Raw genomic sequence first — 26,467 nt, forward strand, 5'->3', positions numbered from 1 at the left:
ACATATTGCTTGACTTTAATTGGTAGGGAAATATATATATATATATATATATATATTTATATATATATATATATATGTATGTATGTATGTATGTAAGTCAATGGACAGATTATCAAAATAATATCTGCCACATAAATGATTAATGAGGACATAAAATTATCTTTAAATCCATGATTCAGCATGGTTGAAAGTTATTACACTACTTATTCCACCAGAAATAATACACAAAGCTAAATTATAATTGGTTGGGTTCTTGCAATTGTGGAGGAAGCCATCATTGTTACTTGAAAAAAGACGTAGTAGTAAGTAGGCGCTAATGAGAGGCCCCTTACATTTAGATACGCTAACGCGTCTTTACTAATAGGAGTGCACATTTTGTTACAAGATAATGCCATTTAGCCTAAAGAATGCCCGGATGATGTACCAGTTACCCATATTATTAATACTGCAATCACAGAGTTAGTGTGGAAGTAGCCCCTACTTTAGGTTCATTGTAAAACACAATTCATATGAATAACAAAGATGTAGATGATGTGATATTACATTATTGGGCGTTTGGTTCGCCGTGATGTTACATTACGCCATAATATTACTTTATTGTAATCTTATATTATTTTAATCTTAATACAAGAATACAACATTACATTGTTTAGAAAGGTGATGAGATTAAGATGATGTGATATATTTTTTAATTTTAAATTATGGTAATGTTAAAAAATATAAAATAAATCAAAACCTAAGTGTTACACCATCGTAATATGCATCACATCAATGATACATCACAATGAACCAAACATCCTAAATTTTTGGTTGAGGACATAGGCTATTAAGCAAATCATGATAATTCTCAATGCATTTTTTCTCTCTTTTCTTTTTTGCTTCCCTTTTTTGTATTTTTATTTATTTTTGTCTCTTTCTGCATTATTTTTATTTTAACACATTTTAACCTAATACAATAAATATAAAATATAGTTCCTGTGCGTTAATATATATAATTAGGTTAACTAAAATGAGTATATAATATATATAAATATAGTGCAATTTTTTAACCTACTAATAATATTATTCATTTTTGCATAGAAATTTTTATAGAGAGTAGAGACTTGTTATTGATTAGAGGTGAAGACTGTCATAGTCAATAGTCATAGAATCATAGAGTCAGTCCATAAACGTTTCGGTTCCAGCGCCGGCGACGTGACCTTTTGGCTTTTGCAGTTCCATCAATTTCATGGATGTATCAACTTTGTCATCTAATAATATTATATTATAATGAAAAAAAAATATTAAAACATTATGAGAGATAAAAAAAAAATTATCAAAACATTAAATATTTTTTTAAATAAATTTTTTTTAAAATATATTATTAATTAATACCCTAAAAACATTGATTAGCATTTTTCTGTATAATATATATACAAAATCCAAATCAACAAGTCCAGGCCTGGCCAACCATAATAATGTTAAGATAAGATGTGATCTTCTGGTTGAGATTACTCAGTCAAATACAAATTATGGGATTCAGAATCTCAATAAATTGCAATACTTCCGTTATAAAAAGTCAACGTCGATTTAATCTAAAAGCTCTCGTGAATTTACATGTCAATATGTATTACTCTCTCCGTCCCACTTTGTTTGTCCTCTATTCCATTTTAGCAGAAGCTTTGATTTGGTCAAAGCAACTATGTAATCCTGAGTCTCTTGAGAGAAATCTATCATATTGAGAAATGGACCAGATTACCATTTGAGTTTTTTTTTTTTTTTTTGCTGAATAGATTACCATTTGAATTGGTCGATTCCATTCACTTCCTACTCATAAAATTAAGCTAAGGTAAGGAATTTATAATAATAATAATATGCAAGAGCTCTCTCCGGTCCACTAGTGTTTGGACACCCTTGAAACAAGAAGTTAGGAATCTTCTCCGATTTTGTGTTGATGAATACACAGTATTAGCATCTTTGGCATAAATTATTCTCAAATAGACACATAATATATATATATATATATAATTTTGTTTTGCAAATAGCATATTATAAAGAAGTTCTATTATTAGCTTATAGGTCTTAATGCATTTCCCATTTTTATCTAGTTTAAATGGGGTTGTTCTTTTGACCCAAAAAAAAAAAAAAAAACACGAAAGTGGTTGTTCCTTTGTATATGCTAGGGGGCAAGCCCAAGGCCTAAGCCCCCAAATACAAAATGTTTCTTTCTTTTTTTTTAAAAAAAAGGCTTCGTCCCTATTATAAAAGAAATCCATAATTTCATAATAATAATTTTTTGATAAATTATAAATTGCATCATCTAATTTAATTATATTATTTTTATTAAGAATTACAGTATGTATATAGTAGAAATGATGTAAGTGGTGGATACTTAATAATTTTCTTATTTTAGTGGATAAGAATAGATGTAAATGTGAACAGATTTTATGTCATATATGCACTAAGACTAAGGTAGTCTATACCGCGTAGACCATGAATTTTTTCTTATTATTATTAAAAAGTTTCAAGTACAAACAGACCAAGAGCAACTTTTACGATTTTATTTTATAAAAGCTAATTTTATCTTTAAAAAAAGTTTCAAGTACTAAGACTAAAGTCGTCTATACCGCGTAGACAAAGGTATTTTTTATTTTTTATTTTTTTATAAAAAAGTTTCTAGTACCAAAAAAAATAAAAAGAGTGACTTTTACCATCTTCTTTTATAAAAGTTCATTTAAAAAAAAAAAAGTTTCAAGCACTAAGAGTGGCTTTTATTAAAGTTAGTCACATGTCTTGCCTTTCCTAATCGCCAAATAAACAGTCCCCAACACCAACTAATAGTCAATAAGTCAAAAATCCAAGCCGCACGGTCTTTTTATTGAACAATTTAACAGGGTGGTGTTTGCTTTACATTATGCTTTTATAATTTGAAAATATAACTTTAAATTACATTATGAGTTATAAATTAAAGTGTAAATTGGGTAAAACAAGTTATTGCTGCCTTATATATAATCATTGATGTTTATTTAGATGATTGTTTGCACTTGTCACATATTTGCCCATGCATCTGCTAATATGTAGCTTCTCATATACGCAGAACGTTTTCTAAATTTAACACATGGCATTCAATAATGGATCGGGTTTTACTTTTATTAATGCCTAAACCAAGGGTTATATTATGAACAGCGTCCATTACGGAATGCTATATATGCTAGAGACAATATTTTTCATAAATATTAACTTGATAGCAAAAAGGTTTTGATTAATTGGAACAAGTCTTCACCGGAAGTGGAATACTTAATTGGAACAAGGCTTATACCTACCACGTTTTTTATAACGCATAGATTATATATAAAAATGAAGTTTCACTAAAATAGACGTTAGTCTTCAGTTCACACAATAATATTAATGTTCTTTCCAAAAAAAAAAAAAAAAAAAAAATTAATGTCATCATTTTCGAGTATTGGTAAATAATTGTATTTAAAATTTTCTTGTAAACTGAAAATTATCTTACGCTCACTGTGAAAGGAAGACTCATTTAACATTTATGTATGTACATGCAAAACTGTTCATTTATGGAGAGAGAGAGAGAGAGAGAGAGAGAGGTCCTAGGGCCGGCCCTTTCACTAGGCCAATTAGGCAATTGCCTAAGGCCCCCAAGTGGAAGGGGCCCCAAAATTTTAGAAAAAAAGGGACAATAGGGAGAAAAAATTTAGTTTCAAATGAATTAAAAATATCCGGCACATCATTTTAACCAAAAAACAAAAATTTTGGTAGATCCGGTTACACGTTGGTTCTAAAAAAAATCATTGCCCAAAAATAATATAATTTTCCTCTACACAAACCAAAAATCAACAAGATAAACTACAAATCCGATCTAAGAGACTGATGGAGATCAAGGCACCGCTTCGAAGGATCTCGTTCAAGTACCAATTGGGCCGGTTACAAGAGCACGAGCAAAGAAGTTCAAGGATGTACTCAACGGACTCATCCAAGAGTTATGGGCTCAAGCAAACTCGTGGAGGCCCATTGAGCATGATTCACGTGGGCAACAAAAAATCGTCACCTTGATTCAAGTTCTAGAAGGATCCGGTCAAGGCTAAGAATTGGCATGAAATATTTTGGGTCTATGTAAAAAACGTTATTCTAGGTTTAGGTGATTTATTTCCTTGTTTTTAGATGCATTTAATGCTTTTTAAGTCAAACTTTATTCCTAATATAATTATGTATCAATTAGGAGTTATTTTAGAATATATTTTTTTGTCCGTCAAGTTTTAAGGAGCCCTTAAATAGTCATCTAAGTCTGTAAACGTTTTTCAGACATTATTGATAAAACTTGTGAGGTTTATTCTCTTTGGTTCTTTGAAGAACTACTCGAACTTATCGGGAATTCCCGTGGCGTTCATCTCGAACTATCAAACGGAGTTTCCACCACTGTTTGTGGCGTCTTCCTTATACCGAGGTTCTTGTTTGTCATAAACAACGGATCGAGGTCTCCTATTTGAATCTGTCCATAGAACGATCTTAGGTTCCCTTTTTGTTGTTGGGTCTCGTTATTCTTGACAGGTTCACATCATTTGGTATCAGAGCAAGGTTTCTAGTTCAGGTTTGCCTATCTTTTAACATATTTATCTCTTCTTAGCCGAATTTCCTTTACCCTATCTGTTCAATCTTTGTTTGTCTTGTTGATGTCTAAACTATTGGTCTGGTCTCACATCTCTTAATTATTTCGAAATCTTATTTCATTATTCTTAAAAGCTAGTTGCTGATCATAAAAAAAAAAAAAAAAAAAAAAGAGAGAGACACTCGAAGAAGAAGACAGAAAGGAGTCCGAACAAAAAAAAAAAAGTTTCACTATTCTGTGTTTCCAAAATTCCAAACTGCCATATTCCTTCTAATTCTAATCCTAATATGAAAATTCCCATATTCCTTACGTTCAAATTTGAGATTCCTTAATTAGTTCTTGGTGAATTGTTGCTGGAAATTTTGAGTTGTTTGTTTAGTTTCAAAAGAATTGAAAGAGAATTATCAAGTAGAAAAAGGCAAGAGTGGTGAGAACATCAGAGGGTAAAAGCCATATTATTTTGAGAGAAACACGAGTGGAGAGTGATCCACATTCTTGAGTGTAAACACGTAAGAGAGTGATTTGTGAGGTTCCTTTTTTTTTTTTTTTTTTTTTTTTTTTTTTTTTTTTTTTTTTTTTTTTTTTTTTTTTTCTAACCTTTGTTTTGCAGCAATCATGTCTCACGATAGTGGTAAGAGCATTGCCGAAGATGATACAAAATTGGCTGATCCGAAAGCGTTTTTGGAGGCCATGATGAGTGAGATGATGCGTGTGATGAAGATGGAGATGACGCAGGTTCACGAACGGATAGATCAAATGGAGAATAGACGTGAGGAGCAACCACAAAACGGTCGTAATTTGCGTAGAAGGGAAAGAGTTCCACCAAGGGAGGAGGATGAAGAGCGTTATGGGTCTGGTTTTGATGAAGAAGAAGATTGGGATTCCATTGTTAGCAATAAGAGACCTGGAGGAAGATTTAGAGAAGCTAGGAATCGCGAAGATAACAACTTGGGTGGTATTAAGATGAAGATTCCATCCTTTCAAGGTAGGTCTGATACTGAGGCATATCTTGAGTGGGAGAAGAAGATGGAGTTCGTGTTTGATTGCCACAATTACTCCGAGACAAAGAAGGTAAAATTAGCCGTGATTGAATTTTCTGAATATTCTATTACTTGGTGGGATCAGCTTGTGATAAACAGGAGGCGGAATAGAGAACACCTAATAGACACATGGGATGAGATGAAAGTAGTGATGAGAAAGCGATTCGTTCCAAGTTACTAATACCGAGAGTTGTACAAAAAGTTACAAGGTCTTAGACAAGGGAGTCGAAGCGTAGAAGACTACTACAAGGAGATGGAGATTGCTATGATCCGCACAAATGTAGAGGAGGATCGGGAGGCTACAATGGCTAGATTTTTGCTTGGCTTAAACCGGGAAATCCATGATAAGGTAGAGATGCAGCATTATGTGGAATTGGAAGATATGGTGCATATGGCTATCAAAGTAGAACAAAAACTCAAGAGAGGGAATGGGACACGTGCAGGCCATAACTCTAGTTCTACCTCTTGGAAATCGAGTCATGCTAAGCCGTTGGACAAGTCATAAACACCCAAACCCGAGACCACCAGCCACGTTCCTCAAGGTAAAACCGAAGCCTCTACCTCTAGGAATTGTGATATTAAATGTTTTAGATGTCAAGGCAGGGGTCACATAGCAAGTCAATGTCCAAACAAGCAAGTCATGGTGTTACAAGCCAATGGTGAAATTGTGACCGATGATGAAGATTCCGACACCGACGACATGCCGCCATTAGAGGATGTTTCCGAGGAGGAGTATTTAACCCCTAACGCATTGACATTGGTGGCGAGGAGAGCATTGAGCTTGCAAGCAAAAGGAGTTGATGAAATACAGTGGAAGAACATCTTTCACACTAGGTGCTACGTTAAAGACAAGGTATGTAGTGTGATTATTGATGGTGGTAGTTGTACTAATGTTGCAAGCACAGTTATGGTGGAGAAATTGGGATTGCCCATGGTAAAGCACCCTAGACCGTACAAGTTGCAATGGCTAAATGATAGTGGTGAGATCAGGGTGAACAAGCAAGTGTTAGTTGCATTTTGAATCGGTAAATACAAAGATGAAGTGTTGTGTGATGTAGTACCGATGCAAGCGGGACACTTATTGCTAGGGCGTCCATGGCAGTTTGATAGGTAAGTGAAGCATGATGGCTTTACGAACAAGTACTCTTTTGTACTTAATCAACGATCAATCACTCTTGTACCATTGACACCGCAGCAAGTATACGAGTGATCAAAAGGAGAGTGATCAAAAGAAAGAGAGTGAGCAAAAGAAAAAGAGTGAAAATCAGAGAGAGACCGAGAAAAATGAGGGAGAAAAAGAAAATCAAAGTTCGGCCCTTGAGAGAAAATCAGAGAGAAAACAAAAGAATTTCTATGCAAAAGTGAGTGAAATCAAGCGAGCAATGTTTTCAAATAAGCCGATGATTGTACTTTTGTACAAAGAGGCACTTTTAAACACTAACGAACTTGACCTTGCTTTGCCTAGTTCTATTGTTTCTCTTTTGCAGGAGTACGAGGATGTCTTCCCCAAGGAAACACCACATGGGTTACCTCCAAGCCAAGGGATTGAACATCAAATTGATTTGTTTCCGGTGCAACCATTCCAAACTGACTAGCCTATAGGAGCAATCCCGAGGAGACAAATGAGCTTCAATGGCAGGTAATTGAATTGTTGGAGAAAGGGCACGTGAGGGAGAGCATGAGCCTATATGCAGTTCTGGTCTTACTTGTACCTAAGAAGGATGGGACGTGGAGAATGTGCGTTGATTGCCGAGCCATCAACAACATAACGGTAAAGTATCGTCATCCTATCCCACGCTTAGATGATATGTTAGATGAGCTGCATGGTTCTTGCATATTTTCTAAGATTGATTTAAAAAGTGGTTATCATCAAATTAGGATAAAAGAAGGAGATGAATGGAAAACCGCCTTTAAAGCAAAATATGGTTTGTATGAATGGTTAGTTATGCCTTTTGGTTTGACTAATGCTCCGAGCACCTTTATGAGACTTATGAACCATGTTTTGCGTGCATTTATAGGCAGATTTGTTGTTGTCTATTTTGATGATATACTCATTTATAGCAAAAACATAGACGATCATGTAGTACATTTGAAATCCGTTTTAGATGTGCTAAGGAAAGAAAGGTTGTTTGCTAATTTAAAGAAGTGCACTTTTTTCACCGATAAACTTGTATTTTTGGGATTTGTTGTTAGTGAACAAGGTATATAGGTTGATGAAGAGAAGGTACGTGCAATCCAAGATTGGCCAAGTCCCACAAGTGTAGGTAATGTTCGTAGTTTTCATGGACTTGCTAGTTTCTACCGGCGGTTCGTGAAGGACTTCAGTAGCTTAGCCGCACCGCTTACCGAAGTGATCAAGAAGAACGTTGGATTTCGGTGGGGAGAAGAACAAGAGAAGGCATTTCAATTAATCAAAGAGAAGTTGACTAACGCACCTTTGTTGTCTTTGCCTAACTTTTCTAAAACATTTGAAATTGAATGTGATGTTTCAGGTATTGGTATAGGAGCCGTTCTTATGCAAGAAGGACGACCAATTGCTTACTTCAGCGAGAAACTCAGCGGGGCAGCCTTAAACTGCCCAACTTATGACAAGGAGTTGTATGCATTGGTTCGAGCTTTAGAGACGTGGCAGCACTACCTATGGCCTAAGGAGTTTGTGATTCACACTGATCATGAGTCCTGAAACACTTGAAGGGCCAACACAAGCTAAACAAAAGGCATGCGTGATGGGTGGAGTTCATAGAGACGTTTCCATACGTCATTCGGTACAAGCAAGGTAAAGAGAATGTAGTCGACAATGCACTTTCTCGCAGGTATGCCTTACTCTCCACACTTGATGCAAAATTGCTTGGTTTTAAACACATTAAAGAATTATATGCTGAAGACCACAAATTTTGTGAGGAATATCGAGCTTGTGAGAAAATCGTCTCTGGTAAGTTCTTTAAGCTTGATGGATTCCTATTTCGAGAAAATAAACTATGCGTGCCTAATTGTTCTATGAGGGAGTTATTAGTGCAGGAATCACATGGTGGAGGATTAATGGGACATTTTGGATTTGTAAAGACTTTAGCTATTTTGCAAGAACACTTTTATTGGCCTCACATGAAACGAGATGTCGAACGGATTTGTGGTAGATGTGTCATATGTAGGCAAGCTAAATCCAAAGTACAGTCCAACGGTTTGTATACTCCTTTACCAATTCCTAGTGAGCCTTAGATTGATATTTCAATGGATTTTGTGTTAGGATTGCTTAGGACTAAACGTGGAAGAGATTCAATTTTTGTGGTCGTGGATAGATTTTCTAAAATGACACATTTTATTCCATGTTACAAAACGGATGACGCTTCACATGTTGCTGATTTGTTCTTTAGAGAGATTGTGAGATTACATGGCATGCCTAGGACAATTGTTTTGGATAGAGCTGCTAAGTTCTTGAGCTATTTTTGGAAGACTATGGTGTAAGCTTGGTACTAAGCTATTGTTTTCCACTACTTGTCATCCACAAACTGATGGTCAAATTGAAATAGTAAATAGGACTTTGTCTACTCTATTGAGGGCAATCATTAGAAAGAACATCAAAACATGGGAAGAATGTTTACCACATGTTGAGTTTGCATATAATAAAATTGTTCATTCTGCTACCAAATTTTCGCTATTTGAAATTGTGTATGGGTTTAATCCTTTTACTCCATTGGATTTATCTCCTTTACCTTTGACGGAGCACATTAATTTAGATGGCAAAAAGAAATCTGATTTTGTGAAGCAGATTCATGAGAAAGTAAGACTCAACATTGAGCGAAGAACAGAGCAATATGCCACACAAGCCAACAAGGGACGTCGTAAACTGGTTTTTGAACCCAGAGATTGGGTTTGGCTGCATATGAGAAAAGAAAGATTCCTGGCGAAAAGATGTTCCAAATTGCTCCCAAGAGGAGATGGTCCCTTCCAAGTCCTCGAGCATATCAATGACAATGCTTACAAGCTAGATTTACCTGGTAAGTACGATGTAAGTGCCACTTTTAATGTTACTGATTTGAGTTCTTTTGATGTAGGTGATGATTTGAGGGCAAATCCTTTTCAAGAGGAGGGGAATGATGGAGATCAAGGCACCGCTTCGAAGGATCTCATTCAAGTACCAATTGGGCTAGTTACAAGAGCACGAGCAAAGAAGTTCAAGGATGTACTCAACGGACTCATCCAAGAGTTATGGGCTCAAGCAAACTCGTGGAGGCCCATTGAGCATGATCCACGTGGGCAACAAAAAATCGTCACCTTTATTCAAGTATTAGAAGGATCCGGTCAAGGCTAAGAATTGGCATGAAATATTTTGGGTCTATATAAAAAACGTTATTCTAGGTTTAGGTGATTTATTTCCTTGTTTTTAGGTGCATTTAATGCTTTTTAGGTCAAACTTTAATCCTAATATGGTTGGGTATCAATTAGGAGTTATTTTAGAATATATTTTTTTGTCTGTCAAGTTTTAAGGAGCCCTTAAATAGTCATCTAAGTCTGTAAACGTTTTTCAGACATTATTGATAAAACCTGTGAGGATTATTCTCTTTGGTTCTTTGAAGAACTACTCTAACTTATCGGGAATTCCTGTGGCATTCATCTTGACTTATTAAACGGAGTTTCCACCACCGTTTGTGGCGTCTTCCTTATACCGAGGTTCTTGTTTGTCATAAACAATGGGTCGAGGTCTCCCATTTGAATCTGTCCATAGAATGATCTTGGGTTTCCTTTTGTTGTTGGGTTTCGTTATTCTTGACGGGGTTCACATCAGAGACTAACCACAAAACAATCACAAATCAAAACAAATAAAACAACTCAAATCCCTAAAATTTTTATCGTTCCCTTTGCTTCTTCCTCTCTACTCTCCACCTCTCTCATTCTTTCTCTGATTCTCTCCATTGTTACTGGCTGCCTGGTTGGCTCGACTGCTGAAGCAAGCTTCCTCCGTGGCTCCACCTCTCTCAACTGCTCAAGCAAGCTTTCTCTGCCTCTCTCATTCTTCCTCTGATTCTCTCCTCTCTGCCTCTCTCAATTGTTCAAGGTTTTGTGTTTTGAGGACTGAGGTATCACCGTATCAGGTATAATTTATTTGGGCGCTTGGCTTTCTATTGGGCCTGTTTTGTTTATATTGAGTTGAGTTATGTGTCTACCTGGATCATGGCCTCGTTCTGTTAGTTTGCATCTCTCGCTCTTTTTTTTTTTTTCCTCTTCTTCGCTCATGAACACTAGAGACCAGACTTCTCATTTGGCTTCTCAGTGCATTTTCAAAATGTGTGGGATGTGTTTGTTCTTTTTGAAAGTAATGTGTGGTTGTGGTAAAAATAAGGCATTTGAATTCTATTCAGAATTCACGCGAGAGTTAGGTGGGATGTTTGACCTTTTATACTTATTTCAAGTGTTTTTTTTTTTTTTAATTTTTAATTTTTAATATAATGGTTAGATAATTTAGATTTATTTGTAATGGATTGGGCCATTGTAGAAGGATAAAGATAAAGATGAATTGGGCCTAAATATACTTAAAGACATAGGATTTAAATTCAGCAATATATATATATATATATATAGGATTTTATATATAGCGGTAATCCCGAATTGGTACACTGGTATTTACCGGTACTGAAGTATATCATTCTCCTAACTAAACCAAAATGGCTTCGAGTACGAAATTGACTCCCTTGTTATAGATAGGATTTGTTTTGTGTTTTTTTGTTATAGATAGCATTTTTGGCGATTTGTAAAAACACATTTCCTTATAAATCGTCTAGCCAAACAACTTATAATCATCGTTTTCATTAAAAAACGCGCGTTTACCCAATCAAACCGCCCAACCAAACGGGCTCAAAAGTATTATGGAAACATGTATTGTGTTGTTTAAATAACAAAAATTGTTGTTTAAACAACACTAACAAAGAGGCCCATAATAATTTAAGTTTGAGCTATAGTGAGTTGCTAAAGATAGCAGTTCACTGCAGCTTAAAACTCAAAACAAAAAATAATTTTTTAATGTGGGTTGTTAAAAAAATAGTATTTTAATGTGTTGATGATTATAATTGTTGTTTATTGTGTTGGATATATTATTTTATTATATTATTTATATTATTTTAATATGTTAAATGTTAAAATATAATATTTGATGTTAGGTGTATTATAAAGTGATCTATTAAAATAGATAAACCCACACTATACCTTTAATGTGTTAACTTATCACTTCATTAACATTTTCAGTCATTTCGTTGATTCATACCAATTTTTTATTAGTTAAACCCATGCTAAATCATTTTAACAGGCGTAACATTTCTTTTTTCTTTTTTTTTTAGCAAAACATTCTCTTTGTTATCATCCCCCTTTAAAAAACATGGAGAGAGTGTTGGCAGAAGGTAAAGTAGTAAAAAAGTGAGTACTATACAATTTGTCCAAGAAGAAACCAGTAATTATCTAATTCCCTTTTGTTTTGTTTTTTTTATTTTTTGAGGCAACAGTAAGAGCCTTCAATAATGTTGCTAAATTCACTAAAAAGTCAATTTAAAAACCAATACCCTAAAAACAACTTCTACAGCAAAGAAGGCAAAGTTACAATAATTTAAGTTTGAACTACAATGAGCTGCCCTTTTGTTTTGTTTTGTTTTGTTTTTGTTTTTGTTTTTGTTTTTTGTTTTTTTTTTTTTTTTTGAGGTAGCAGTAAGAGCCTTCAATAATGTTGCTAAATTCACTAAAAGGTCAATTTAGCAACCAATACCCTAAAAAAAACTTCTACAGCAAAGAAGGCAAAGTTACAATAATTTAAGTTTGAACTACAGTGAGCTGCTAGAGATAGCAGCTCACTGTAGCTTAAAACTCAAAACAAAAAAATAATTTTTTAATGTGGGGTGATAAAAAAATAGTATTTTAATGTGTTAATGGTTGTGGTTGTTGTTTATTGTATTAGATATATTATTTTATTTTGTTATTTATATTAATTTAATGTGTTAAATGTTAAAATAAAATCTTTGATGTTGGGTGTATTATAAAGTGAGTATCAAAATAGATAAACCCACACTATACCTTTAATGTGTTAACTTATCACTTCATTAATATTTTCAATCCTTTCGTCAATTTATACCAATTTTTTATTAATTAAACTCACACTAAATCATTTTTAATGGGCGTAACATTTCTTTTTTCTTTTTTTGCAAAACATTCTCTTTGTTATCATCCCCCTTAAAACATGGAGACGAAGTGTTAGCATTGATTGTTCCGGAAATTAAGTCCAAAAGTAGGGTATTGCACCTAATGTAATTGTAATCAATGGCTAAGATTGAAAGTTGAAAAAGTAACTTTCAATCTCAACCATTAAATAAAATATATTAAAGGAAAGTAAAAAAGTTAAAGTTAAAAAGTAAAAAATGTAAAAAAATTTGTGAAAGAAAGTGGGTGAATTGCATCAGGTGCAGTACCCTAGGTATTGCACCTGATGCAATTGTAATCAATGGCTGAGATTGAAAGTTGAAAAAATAACTTTCAGTCTCAACCATTAAATAAAATATATTAAAGGAAAGTTAAAAAATTAAGGTTAAAAGATAAAAAATGTAAAAAAAATTGTGAAAGAAACTGGGTGAATTGCATCAGGTGCAATACCCTAAGAATTGCACCTGATCTCAATTGTAATTAGTGACTAAGATTGAAAGTTGAAAAAGTAATTTTTAATCTCAACTATTAAATAAAATATATTAAAGGAAAATTAAAAAGTTAAAAATGTAAAAAAAATTGTAAAAGAAAGTGGGTGAATTGCATCAGGTGCAATACCCTAGGTATTGCATCTGATGCAATTGTAATTAATGACTGAAATTAAAAGTTGAAAAAGTAATTTTCAATCTCAATTATCAAATAAAATATATTAAAGGAAAGTTAAAATGTTAAAAATGTAAAAAAAAAAAAAAAATTGTGAAAGAAAGTGGGTGAATTGCATCAGGTGCAATACCTAGGGTATTACACCTAATGCAATTGTAATAAATAGTTGAAATTGAAAGTTATTGAGATTGAAAGTTAGAAAAGTAACTTTCAATCTCAATCATGAAATAAAATATAATAAAGGAAAGTTAAAAAATTAAAGTTAAAAAGTAAAAAAATTGTGAAAGAAAGTGGGTGAATTGCATTAGGTGCAATATCACCCGATGCAATTGTAATCAATGACTGAAATTGAAAATTTAAAAAGTAACTTTCAATTTGAACGGTTAAATAAAATATACTAAAGAAAAGTTAAAAAGTTAAAGTTAAAATTAAAAAAAAAAAAAAAAAATTGTGAAAGAAAGTGGGTAACCTTATCCCAATCCATGCTTTATATTAGAAAATGGGAGTGGGAGAGGCAGAGAAGGAAAAGTGGGTTGTGTAGAAATATATAAAGAAGAAAAGCAAAAGACGTAAGGAAATGGTGTATGAAGTTCACTTTCTTTCTGATCCATATTTCCCTTTTCTGATCCATACCTGTGAGCAGTACTCTCCGGACCATATCAATGCGATTGTTTGAGTTAGAATTTTTCTAACCCCGCAGTGGGTTTTGTTTTTACACGAAGACAAAAGTGAAGAGAGAAGGATCAGGGGAGAAAAGAAAAGAGAGAAGGAGTTTCTCTCTCCTCAAAAAAAAAAAAAGATTATATTTACTGTGTCAGTTTAAAAAAAATACACACACATACCAAACACATAATTATACTTTTCCACACACTGAAACATGTTATTTGAAATATGGTACCAAACACATTTTTTACATTATGAATACTTAAAACACGTGTTATCAACACTTTTTAAAAAGAAAAGAAAATAAAGAGGAACTTGCAAAAAATAGAACCTGAAAATTTGTTGAAGCCTCTGATAGTAAATGTCTTTAATCTGAAGAAAAAGAAAGGAGGATGTAGAGCTAAACTAAATGTCTTCAATTTGAAAAAAAAAAATGAGAGAGAGAAAGTGAGATAGAAACTGCAAAGCGTACATGAGTTTGTGGTTTTAAAAAGAAAAAGAAAAAAAAAAGAAGAAGAATGAAAACTTGAGATGTTTAACGTGGGATAGAAAGTGGAAATTTTTTAAAGAGTACATAGATAGAGAGAGAGAGAACGTGAGAGACTTTACAAGAATGAAATATTAGATTTAAAATTTTATTCCCTAAAATTTAGCATTTTATTTTCTTTCAAAATCAATTATGTTAGTGCCTAAATATAAGGATATGAAAGGAGAAATTATAGTAGTAGTTTTATTGTAGGAGTCTTTTTTTTTCCAAAATATGGAAGAGATTAAAAAAATATAAAAAGGAAAACGTGAGATGCTAAAAAGTAGGATTTTTAAAATAGTAAATGGATAGATGTGTGTATATATATATTAAAAAAAAAAGACAAAGTACAAGATGTAAATACTTTGAATTTTCGAAAATGAGAAAACAATAAAAATGATTTCATTTTTCATTAAAAAAAAACGTATTATTTATTTCAAAAAGTAAATTAAAGATTAAATTAAGAGAGGAGTATATACTTAGTTTAATGCTTTGGTATAAATTTAAAGTGCGATTTTGAGCAATAGTACATGACAAAAAATGATAACTGTTGTGGTTGCACGATTTTCCTGGCCCAACTTCTGTTGATCAGGCCTTGGCCCAAAGCGCAACCCACAATGAATATTTGTAGAGGATGGGTCAAAGAACTTAGCCTCAGTGAACCTATCCGGTCTGATGCATGGACAGTATTGTTTGCGAAAAGAAATAAAAACACAAGAATGGATCTTTCCCCTCTGATTATATTTCTTTAGTTCCTTATACAGTTTTTTCCGTCCTTTTCTTTGAGGGACTCCACTACATTATATAGTTCTCCTCCTCTCATCTCAACCTTACACCTGTTGATCATCTAAGCATCTACTTGTGCACCTGTCACATCAGCCGCCCTCATCACTCCCTTTGTGAGTTGCAGAGGCCAAGGTGGTACTGTTTAGGGGTCTTTTCCTCATTAATGTGGCCAAGAGGATAGTTGGGACGCAATTAATGTGGTGGTAGCTTTCCATGAGATATTTTGGATTTTATTCATTTTATATGTTGGGAGGATGAACTGGAATGGCTGGGGAGAGTTCCTCGTCTGGGATTCGTGATGTCCGAGGAGGAGTTACTCCTCGGACAGGTTTCCTTGGCGTTATTGGGATTGAGTAATGCTTCATATGTGGTTTCCCTTCGGACAAGACGCTCCTCGGACGGGCCTGAATTTCGAATAGCCCATTATTTTTGGGTCGGGCCCCACAATAGCCCCTCAAAACTCCGGTTTTTATCTCCTTCCGAGGAGAAAAGCGGGGTTTTGATGTTTGTGAGAGGATGGAAATAAGGAGATCATGTGACGCGCGTGCGGACGGTTACTTTTGACGCGCTACAATTTACGAGGCGCGGCCATTAACTTCTGGAGGCGTTATGTTCCCTTTATCCAACGGCGTGGCATGGATCGAACGGCCATCGTTTTTTCTCGTATTTTTAGGCAGGAGCGATCTTTTCTCTCTCCTCCCGGCTATATAAGATGTCAGAGGGGTTCAGTTCCTTCTTTTTATCTGTATTTCATAAACCTCAATGGACTCCAGAGAACTCCATCGAATCCCAGAGATATACGAACATTTGCGTCCGTTGCGCCACCGTAGTCGTTCTTCGCGAAGCGTTTCATCCAAGAGAGATTTCCAGGCGTCCCATTGAGCGTTTTGTGCAGGTACCAGTACATTTCGTTCTTTTCGCCGTTTCAATTTCCTCCTCGGACTCTACTTTTCTTCTTGGTCTTTACTTTCATTTCCCCATTTCAGTTCAGATGGGTAGATTCGAAAAATTAGTAAAAACTCCAGCTGCTATGGAGGCCTTTAGGGCTAAATACCACATTCCCCCTGGGGTTGGGCTGCGGTACTGTCCTCTGGAAGGAGTATTGACAGATAGAGGTGAGGGAGAAGTCGTTATCCCCATGATTGCTTTCATAGAGGGAGGGATGACACTTCCCATGCGTAGGATCACAAGGGAATACCTGTTCAACCATAGGTTGACGCCGTATCAGTGTGCCCCGAATATGTTCAAGATACTAGGCTGTGTAGATGTCTTAGACGAGCGGATGAATCTAGGCCTTACTTGGCACGATGTGGCTTATCTGTACGAATGTCACCGCCTCAGGGATGATGGGTATTATCTTAAATCCCGGAACGAGGACGTTAGGTTGATCTCTTGTCTTCCAGTATCAAATAAGACCGTGAAGAATGACTTCCTCATTGCTTCTGGGGAGTGGTTTGTCGGATTCATTGTCCAACTCGGGCAGGAAACCCAGGTGCAGCGCTTTTAGGATTGGTCCTTTTTGGGAAAGGATTTAGTGTTGAGGGGTTATTTTTCTTGCTTTCTTTGCAATTGGAAAATTTCATGGTCTAATCCTCACTTTTCTTGGTTTGTTTGCAGACAAAGTTCACGTTGCTCCTCGGATAAACTTTGTGAACGTGCCAGCGTTGAACTATCTCCTTAGGTCGGAGATTTACGTCGCCGAGGACGGACAGTTGCGTGCGGCCCATCTGGTTCTGGGCTATCAACCTCTAAGCAGCGCTTTCCAGGCAATCGGTCACGCTATAAGGGCTGGCAGTCCGAGGCTGGCTAGGATTGACGTGTCCAAGGACGGGTTCCTAGCTGACCACGATCTGCCACCAGTTGTGTTGCCTGGTGTCAGAAATCCCTACTTAGCAGAGCAGCTACCTCCGATTAACGAGCCTGGCGCTGCTGTTTTGGTTGAAGAAGAGGCTGAATCATCTCGTCTTTCCCTTGAGGAAGAGATAGATAAGTTTTACTTCGAGGAGGAAATTCAGCAAAACCCCTTGGTGGAACTTTCTAATCCCGAAGTAGAGCAGGACCAACATTCCGCAGTTGGTGTTCCCTCAATCGTTATCTACTCGGACGATACTTCAGACGAGGAGGTAGAGCCCATGGCAGGAAAGGGGAAGTCTCTAAAGGAGCTGATGTCCTCCCGAGGGAAAGGTCAGTCATCGAAGGGACCAACTCCATCACAGGTCAAAACCCTTCCCCCTGTGGTCCCTTAGGACGTCTCGGACCCTGGCCTTAAGGTTAATCCGGACCTGAAGAAAAAGAGGCCGACTAACACTCCTGAGGAAGGTGAGGTGATTGCCCAGCCGACCAAGCAGCAAAAAACCACACGGGCGCCAAGGAGCAGAAAGGGTAACTCCTCGGAGAGCCGAGATGAGGAGAACCTTGCTGAAGTGCGCGCCACCATCCGTGCATGGAACCCCAAGTTGGAGCTGGATGGGGTTGCCATCCCTTTCAATGCTTCGGTCCGAGAGTATAACCGAGGCCGGGCAGGGTACGTGGCGGATGCCTTAGAGCAACCCCTACTCCTTCCTCGGGACATGGAGGCCTATAGGCGGTTCTCTCAGCCCGAGATCTTCCTATCCCTTAAAAGGGATCTTGCGCTGGTAAGTAATCCTTTTACTGTTTTATTGATTTACTTACCCCTGTTAGATTTTTTTTTTTTTTTTTTTTTTTTTAAAAAAAACAATCTTGTTTCGTTCGTAGATTACTCAGCAGGTGTTCGTGGCTGAGGAGTTTTGCCGTGATAGCCGTAGTCAGGCTGAGGCTGAGACCCAGGCTCGGACGGAGATGGAGAAGGCCTTGGGATCCCTCAAAAACGATCACCTTAAACTCATGGACGAGTTCAAGGTGTCGGAGAACCGGCGCAAAAGCGCAGAGGCTGGTTTAAAGAGTGCCGAGACCCAGGCGGAGGACCAGCGCAAAGAGCTGTACTCAACACAGATTAACCTCGCCACTGAGAGGCAGGCAGTGCAGGATCTCAAGGCTGCCCTGCAAAAAGTTGAGGATGAGCTGAGGCAGGCCAAAGAGGAGGCCCAGCTGATCCGAGAGGCTACTGAGGCCGAGAAGAATGCTGCTCGCCAACTCGGGGCTGAAGAGACGGAAGCCAGGCTATTCGAGGAGATCCCCGAGGTGTGCAGGGATTACTGCAGTATTTCATGGGCTCATGCTCTCGATGCTGCAGGAGTTCCTACGGATTCGGCACTAAGACTGCCCGAGAGCATCTTCTATCCTCAGGAGATCCGAGATAATCCTGATGACGCCCAAGTCGCTTCAGAGCAAGACCTGGCGGTGCCTGATGCCGTCCTTGTGCCTGATATGGCGAAGGATCCCGCCACAGACTCTACCATTGAGGTTCCTCCTCCTCAGCCCGAGCAGAAAGAAGATCCTCCCGCTAAGGCTTAGCCTTTTAGGCTTTTGATCTTTTTTTTTTTTTTTTTTTTTTTTTTTGAATGAGAGTCGTCTTATTTTTCCATTCTTTTGTAAGGACCTCTCTTTCTAATGTACTCGGACTGTTGATATAAAATGTTCGTTTTGCTTACTATGGATGTATGTCAGTAGCGCTCTTTTTTAAACATTTGCAACGATGTAGATACAGGTAAATGGTCAAAATAAAAATGGGTTTTTGGGCTGCGCACCTTAATCTCCCAATCTATCATAAGTAATAATTTCCCCTAAGTCTGTGGTCCGAGGGACCATGCAGGACTTAGGTTCTGTTTAAGACTTATGAATAATTGCCTTAAGTATTAATTTCCCCCAAGTCTGTGGTCCGAGGAGCTATGCAGGACTTAGGTTCTGTTTAAAACTTATGGTTTTTCTTTCGTGTATTTGGTTTCCCCATAGGCTTGAGTCCGAGGACCATGCAAGGCCTTGGTTCTGTCCAAAATTTATGGTTTTTCTTTTGTGTATTTGGTTTCCCCATAGGCTTGAGTCCGAGGACCATGCAAGGCCTTGGTTCTGTCCAAAATTCATGGTTTTTCTTTCGTGTATTTGGTTTCCCCATAGGCTTGAGTCCGAGGACCATGCAAGGCCTTGGTTCTGTCCAAAATTCATGGTTTTTCTTTCGTGTATTTGGTTTCCCCATAGGCTTGAGTCCGAGGACCATGCAAGGCCTTGGTTCTGTCCAAAATTCATGGTTTTTCTTTCGTGTATTTGGTTTCCCCATAGGCTTGAGTCCGAGGACCATGCAAGGCCTTGGTTCTGTCCAAAATTCATGGTTTTTCTTTCGTGTATTTGGTTTCCCCATAGGCTTGAGTCCGAGGACCATGCAAGGCCTTGGTTCTGTCCAAAATTCATGGTTTTTCTTTCGTGTATTTGGTTTCCCCATAGGCTTGAGTCCGAGGACCATGCAAGGCCTTGGTTCTGTCCAAAATTTATGGTTTTTCTTTCGTGTATTTGGTTTCCCCATAGGCTTGAGTCCGAGGACCATGCAAGGCCTTGGTTCTGTCCAAAACTTATGGTTTTTCTTTCGTGTATTTGGTTTCCCCATAGGCTTGAGTCCGAGGACCATGCAAGGCCTTGGTTCTGTCCAAAACTTATGGTTTTTCTTTCGTGTATTTGGTTTCCCCATAGGCTTGAGTCCGAGGACCATGCAAGGCCTTGGTTCTGTCCAAAACTTATGGTTTTTCTTTTGTGTATTTGGTTTCCCCATAGGCTTGAGTCCGAGGACCATGCAAAGCCTTGGTTCTGTCCAAAACTTACGAATAGTTGCCTTAAGTATTAATTTCCCCTAAGTCTGTGGTCCGAGGAGCCATGCAGGACTTAGGTTCTATTTAAAACTTATAAAGATTGTCATGGACCAGCAAGCAGCGGATAGTCATGAAAGAAAACGTATGCTAAGCCATTCTCATTAATAACAATATCTTCTGAGATTATTTACATTCCATGGTCGAGGTACAGCTTTTTCATCCAAATCTTCTAGGTAGTAGGCGCCTATTTCGGCCACGGATGTGACACGGTATGGTCCCTCCCAATTGGGCCCTAACTTGCCCCAAGAAGGGTTCTTTGCGCTGCCAAGAATCTTTCTCATCACGAGATCACCTGGACCCAGAGGCCGCAGTTTGACATTAGCATCATACCCCTGTCTCAGCTTCTGGTGATAATAGGCCATATGAATCATCGCTTTTTCCCTTCTTTCTTCAGCTAGGTCCAGACTCCGTTCCAATAACTCGTCGTTATCGTTTGGGGTAAACAGTTTAGACCTTAGCGTGGGAAAGTTGTTCTCGATCGGGAGCACGGCCTCAGCCCCATAAGTCATCGAGAAAGGGGTCTCACCTGTCGATCGTCGTGGCGTCGTCCGATAAGTCCATAAGACGTGGGGGAGTTCTTCTACCCATCTCCCCTTTGCCTCGTCCAGTCTCTTCTTCAGTCCGTTCACTATGACCTTGTTCACGGCCTCGACTTGCCCATTTCCTTAAGGGTAGGCGGGGGTGGAATATCGGTTAATGATTCCAAACTCGCGGCAATACTCCCTAAAGTTCTTACTGTCGAACTGCAAACCATTGTCGGAAATGAGTGTACGTGGAGTTCCGAAGCGGGTGATGATGTTCTTCCAGATGAATTTTTGGGCGTCCACGTCCCTAATGTTGGCCAAGGGTTCAGCTTCCACCCATTTAGTGAAGTAATCAGTTCCGACTATTATGTATCGCTTGTTCCCCGTAGCTTTGGGGAAAGGTCCGACTATATCAAGGCCCCATTGTGCGAACGGCCATGGGCTAGAGAGGGGGTTGAGAACCCCTCCGGGTTGGTGGATATTCGGGGCGAATCTTTGGCACTGGTCGCACTTCTTAGCGTATTCTTGGGCCTCTCTTTGCATGTTCGGCCACCAGTACCCTTGGGTGAGTGCCCTGTGCGCCAGCGATCTTCCTCCGGTGTGGCTTCCGCAAATCCCCTCGTGTAACTCCTCAAGTAAAGACTCAGACTCTTCTGGATGTATGCAGAGTAGGTACGGCCCAGAGTAAGAGCGTCGATATAGTTTGTGGTCTTCTGATAGCCAGAACCGAGGAGCATTCCTGCGTATCTTTTCGGCTTCCAGTTTTTCCTCCGGTAAGATGTCGTTTTGGAGGAAGCTCTTTATGGGGTCCATCCAGCTAGGACTTTTTCTGATCTGATGGACTTGAGCCGGGTTTCTGCAGATGGGACTTGCCTGCGATAGATCTTCAACAAGGATCATTCGTGGCAGATTATGCGCCGAGAACGTGGCGAGAGTGGCCAGCGAGTCTGCATGGGTGTTTACGCTCCTGGAAATGTGCGTCAGACTGAAGGATTCAAAACTCGTCTGTAGCCGTTTGACTTGTCCCAGATACTCTTGCATCCTAGTGTCTTGAGCTTCAAGCTCGCCCATCACTTGTCCGACCACTAATCTGGAGTCCGAGAATGCTTCTATTATTCTTCCACCCAATTTTTGAACCATCGCCATCCCTTGAAGTAAGGCTTCGTGCTCGGCTTCATTGTTCGTAGCCGAGAATCCGAGTCTTAACGATTTTTCAATGGCAGCGCCGTCCGACGATATTAAAACTATCCCAACTCCTGATCCTCTCTGGTTGGACGCGCCATCCACGTAGACCTTCCAATGCACGGTCCCCCCTGCTGAAATTGCTCCAACCAATTTTCCACCCAGGTCTTTCTTCTCGGGCATCGTTTCTATAGAGGGCTCAGCAAACTCCGCTACCAAGTCTGCAAGGACCTGTCCTTTGACGGAGGGTCGGGGCATATATTTAATATCAAAGGCCCCCAAAAGAGCACTCCACATGGCGATCCTTCCTGTGTAGTCAGCGTTTCGAAGAACGGCTCGAAGGGGAAGCTGAGTCAGAACGATGACCGTATGCGCCTGAAAGTAATGAGGAAGCTTCCGGGTTGCATGCACTATCGTCAGAATTGCTTTTTCTAAAGGTAGGTATCACACCTCGGCCTCATGTAGTGATTTGCTCACATAGTACACCGGTCGCTGCACCCCATTATCATCCCGTATAAGTACCAGGCTTACAGCGTGGGGAGCTACGGCGATGTAGGCAAACAGTACCTCATCTGCCTCAGGACTGGACATGATGGGTGGTCGGGACAGGTAGTCCTTAAGCTGCTGGAAAGCCTGAACGCAATCCTCCGACCATTCGAACTCTTTCCACTTGTTTATCAGGAGGTAAAAAGGCCGACATCGATCCGCCGATCGCGATATGAACCGGTTTAATGCCGCAATCATGCCAGTGAGCTTCTGCACCTCCTTCGGGTTCCTAGGAGTCTGTAGGCTGTTAATGGCTTTGATTTGGTCGGGACTTACTTCTATTCCCCTGTGGGTGACCATGAACCCTAGGAATTTCCCGGACCCGACCCCGAATGAACATTTGGAGGCATTCAGTCGCAACCGGTGCTCCCTTAAGATAGCGAAGACTATTCCGAGGTCTTTCACGTGCTCGGACACCCTTTTACTCTTCACAACCATATCGTCTATATAAACCTCAATGATCTTGCCCAGCTGTGGCTCGAACATCCGAGTCATCATCCTTTGGTAGGTTGAGCCCGCGTTCTTTAGCCCGAACGGCATCACCTTATAATGATAATTTCTGATGGGCGTCATGAAAGCCGTTTTCTCTTGGTCCTCTAGCGCAAGGGGTATCTGATGATAGCCTTGGAAGGCGTCCAGGAAACTCATTCGAGGGTGCCCCACGGTTGCATCCACCAATCGATCGATTTTGGGTAGGGGGAATGGGTCCTTGGGGCACGCCTTGTTCAGGTTCGTGAAGTCCACGCAGACCCTCCACTTCTCCGTCTTCTTCCTTACCACCACTGTGTTCGCCAACCATTCGGGATAAAAGACTTCTTTGATAGCCCCTGATCTTTTCAATTTTGCCACTTCGTCTCTTACGGCACTAGCGTGTTCCTTTGAAGGGCGTCGGGGTGGCTGCTTCCTCGGAATGAAAGAGGGGTTGACGTTCAGGTGGTGACAGATGAGGCTAGGATCAACTCCCGGGGCATCGTAGGCGTCCCATGCGAATACGTCGACATTTTCTCTGAGAAATCTGACCAGTTCCTCCTTTTCTTGAGAGGGCAATTCAGAGCCGACCTGAAAGAACTTCTCCGGGTCATCTTTGACAGCAATCTTATCTAAACCTTCACACCTTATCTCCTCGACCAGCCCATCGTCTTGTCTTGCCGAGGAGGCTGGTTGCTATAAGCTCTCGGGGCCGAGGACTCGACTAAGGGCCGATGTAAGATGGCGGCCACCATACACTTCCTGGCCACGGCCTGATCTCCTCGGATCTCTTCCACTTGTCCTCTGGATGGGTATTTTACTTTTTGGTGAAGTGTGGAGGTCACGGCCCCTAGGGAGTGGATCCATGGCCTTGCAACTATCGCGGTGTAGGGTGAATAAGCGTCGACCACGATAAAATTCACCTCCACCACTTCCGCCCCAGTCTGTACGGGCAGTCGGATTTGCCCCTTTGGCGTAACAATCCTTCCCTCGAAGCTGAGAAGGGGGGATTCATAAGCTGTCAAATCTTCCGGCTTCAAGTTCAGCCCCTTGTATAGGTCAGGGTACATTATCTCCACCGCACTTCCCGAGTCTACTAACACCCTTTTCACATCGAAGCCCCCAATCCGCAATGTGACCACCAAGGCATCATCGTGAGGTTGAATAGTTCCTTTCTTATCCTCATCCGAGAATCCCAGTATCAAGGAGCTTCCATTTTTTGGCCTTTTGGGCTCCCTTTGCCTGCCCTCGGAGGGGAGCCGATCAACAGCTAATACCCTGGGAATGGGTGGCCCGGTTCTTCCTGGTGCAGCGAGGATGACATGTATCGTCCCGGTGGGGGGTCTTAAAGACACGTCCCTTCGAGGCTCTTGTGCTGCTTGGCCGGGATGGCCGCTCGATGGGTGCAGCAGGTGACGTAACTTTCCTTCTCGGACCAATTGATCTAGGTGATTCCACAGATTTCTGCAGTCCTCAGTAGTATGCCCATGGTCCCGATGATAGTGGCAGTACAGGTTCTGGTTACGTTTGGAAGGATCTCCAGCCATCTTTCCCGGCCACCTGAAATAGGGTTCATCCCTTACTTTCTCCAGTACCTGTTGTACTGGCTCTCTGAACACGGCGTTCACTGTTTGCGGGTTGCTCTGCCCAACCTGTCGCGGAAAGTCTCTCCTCGGCTGACCAGGATTGTGACGTTCCGACCTGACATCATTTGCTTTGGGGTGGATAACCTTCTCCTTTCCCCTCCCTTGCAGCTGATCTTCCTCTACCCTTTTTTACTTGTCGATCCTGTCCATTAACTGTTGGACGTCAGTAACTGGTTTTCCGGTGAGGGATTTCCTTAAGCCATGCTCGGTGGGGAGACCGCTTTTGAACGTGCTGATAGCAACATTATCATGGTTGTCATCTAAATCATTATACACCTCCCAGTACCTATCCGAGTATGCTTTCAGGGTTTCTCCTTCGTGCATGGATAAGGATAGTAGCGAACTGAGAGGTCGAGGGACTCTGGTGTTTGTAATAAAACGGGAGCAAAAAGCTTGAGTGAGCTGCTTGTAGGAGCCTACGGAGTTTGTCTTCAGGCTGTTGAACCACCTCATTGCCATCGATCCCAAGCTGGATGGGAAGATCTTGCACATTAGGGCTTCGTTTTGCGAATAGATCGCCATTTTTTGGTTAAACTGACTCACGTGCTCTACCGGGTCTGTTCTGCCGCTATAGATGGCGAACACCGGTTGGTTGAAGCGTCTTGGTAGCTTAGCCCCTTCGATTCTATTCGTGAAGGGTGACCTCGAGACCTGATCCAGCGCCTTCTTCATGGCGTCGTTCCCCGAACCTTTGCTGGATGGGCTCTCATACTTCCGTACTGGGCGTGGTTCCTTTTCGTAAGAAAAATTTCACTTGGGGGGGTCCTTGACCTTTGTCTGTAACTCACGTCCTCCGCATTAGAAGACTCGCCTGAGTCAGAGGGAGATCGTCTTCGCTGTACACGTCGTAACTTCCTTTTTAGGTCATCTATCTCTCGCTGCATGGCCTGGTGACTATTTCGCCTCTGAGACACGTGACTTCCTGTCTGAGTGTGACTCTGGCTCGTCCGGATAGTATGCACACTTCCCTCACGATTCCCCCTGCCGCCTGGGTTGGTTGGGTTATTTTGCCTCTGGGACTCGGCGGGTTGTGTTCGTTGGGAGTCAGCTTGGTGAGGATCCTCCTGGTGCGGGCCTAGCTCTGCCATGCTCGACCGTTGTACTAGCTGATGCCTTAGTTCTCCCCACAGACGGCGCCAATTGTGGTTGCACGATTTTCCTGGCCCAACTTCTGTTGATCAGGCCTTGGCCCAAAGCGCAACCCACAATGAATATTTGTAGAGGATGGGTCAAAGAACTTAGCCTCAGTGAACCTATCCGGTCTGATGCATGGACAGTATTGTTTGCGAAAAGAAATAAAAACACAAGAATGGATCTTTCCCCTCTGATTATATTTCTCTAGTTCCTTATACAGTTTTTTCCGTTCTTTTCTTTGAGGGACTCTACTACATTATATAGTTCTCCTCCTCTCATCTCAACCTTACACCTGTTGATCATCTAAGCATCTACTTGTGCACCTGTCACATCAGCCGCCCTCATCACTCCCTTTGTGAGTTGCAGAGGCCAAGGTGGTACTGTTCAGGGGTCTTTTCCTCATTAATGCGGCCAAGAGGGTAGTTGGGGCGCAATTAATATGGTGGTAGCTTTCCATGAGATATTTTGGATTTTATTCATTTTATATGTTGGGAGGATGAACTGGAATGGCTGGGGAGAGTTCCTCGTCTGGGATTCGTGATGTCCGAGGAGGAGTTACTGCTCGGACAGGTTTCCTTGGCGTTATTGGGATTGAGTAATGCTTCATATGTGGTTTCCCTTCGGACAAGACGCTCCTCGGACGGGCCTGAATTTGGAATAGCCCATTATTTTTGGGCCGGGCCCCACAACTGTCATATATAAAATTTGAAAAAAAAAAAAACAACATCAACA

The 26,467-nt window shown here is 40.0% G+C and overlaps 1 pseudogene; it reads left to right on the top strand.

Annotated features, from left to right (window-relative positions):
• The first annotated feature begins 5,557 nt into the window (after positions 1-5,557).
• Positions 5,558-19,130, top strand: LOC126706258 (uncharacterized; annotated as a pseudogene).
• The last annotated feature ends 7,337 nt before the right edge of the window (positions 19,131-26,467 follow it).

Source organism: Quercus robur, chromosome 2 (assembly GCF_932294415.1).
Source record: "Quercus robur chromosome 2, dhQueRobu3.1, whole genome shotgun sequence".
Classification (NCBI taxonomy): domain Eukaryota; kingdom Viridiplantae; phylum Streptophyta; class Magnoliopsida; order Fagales; family Fagaceae; genus Quercus; species Quercus robur.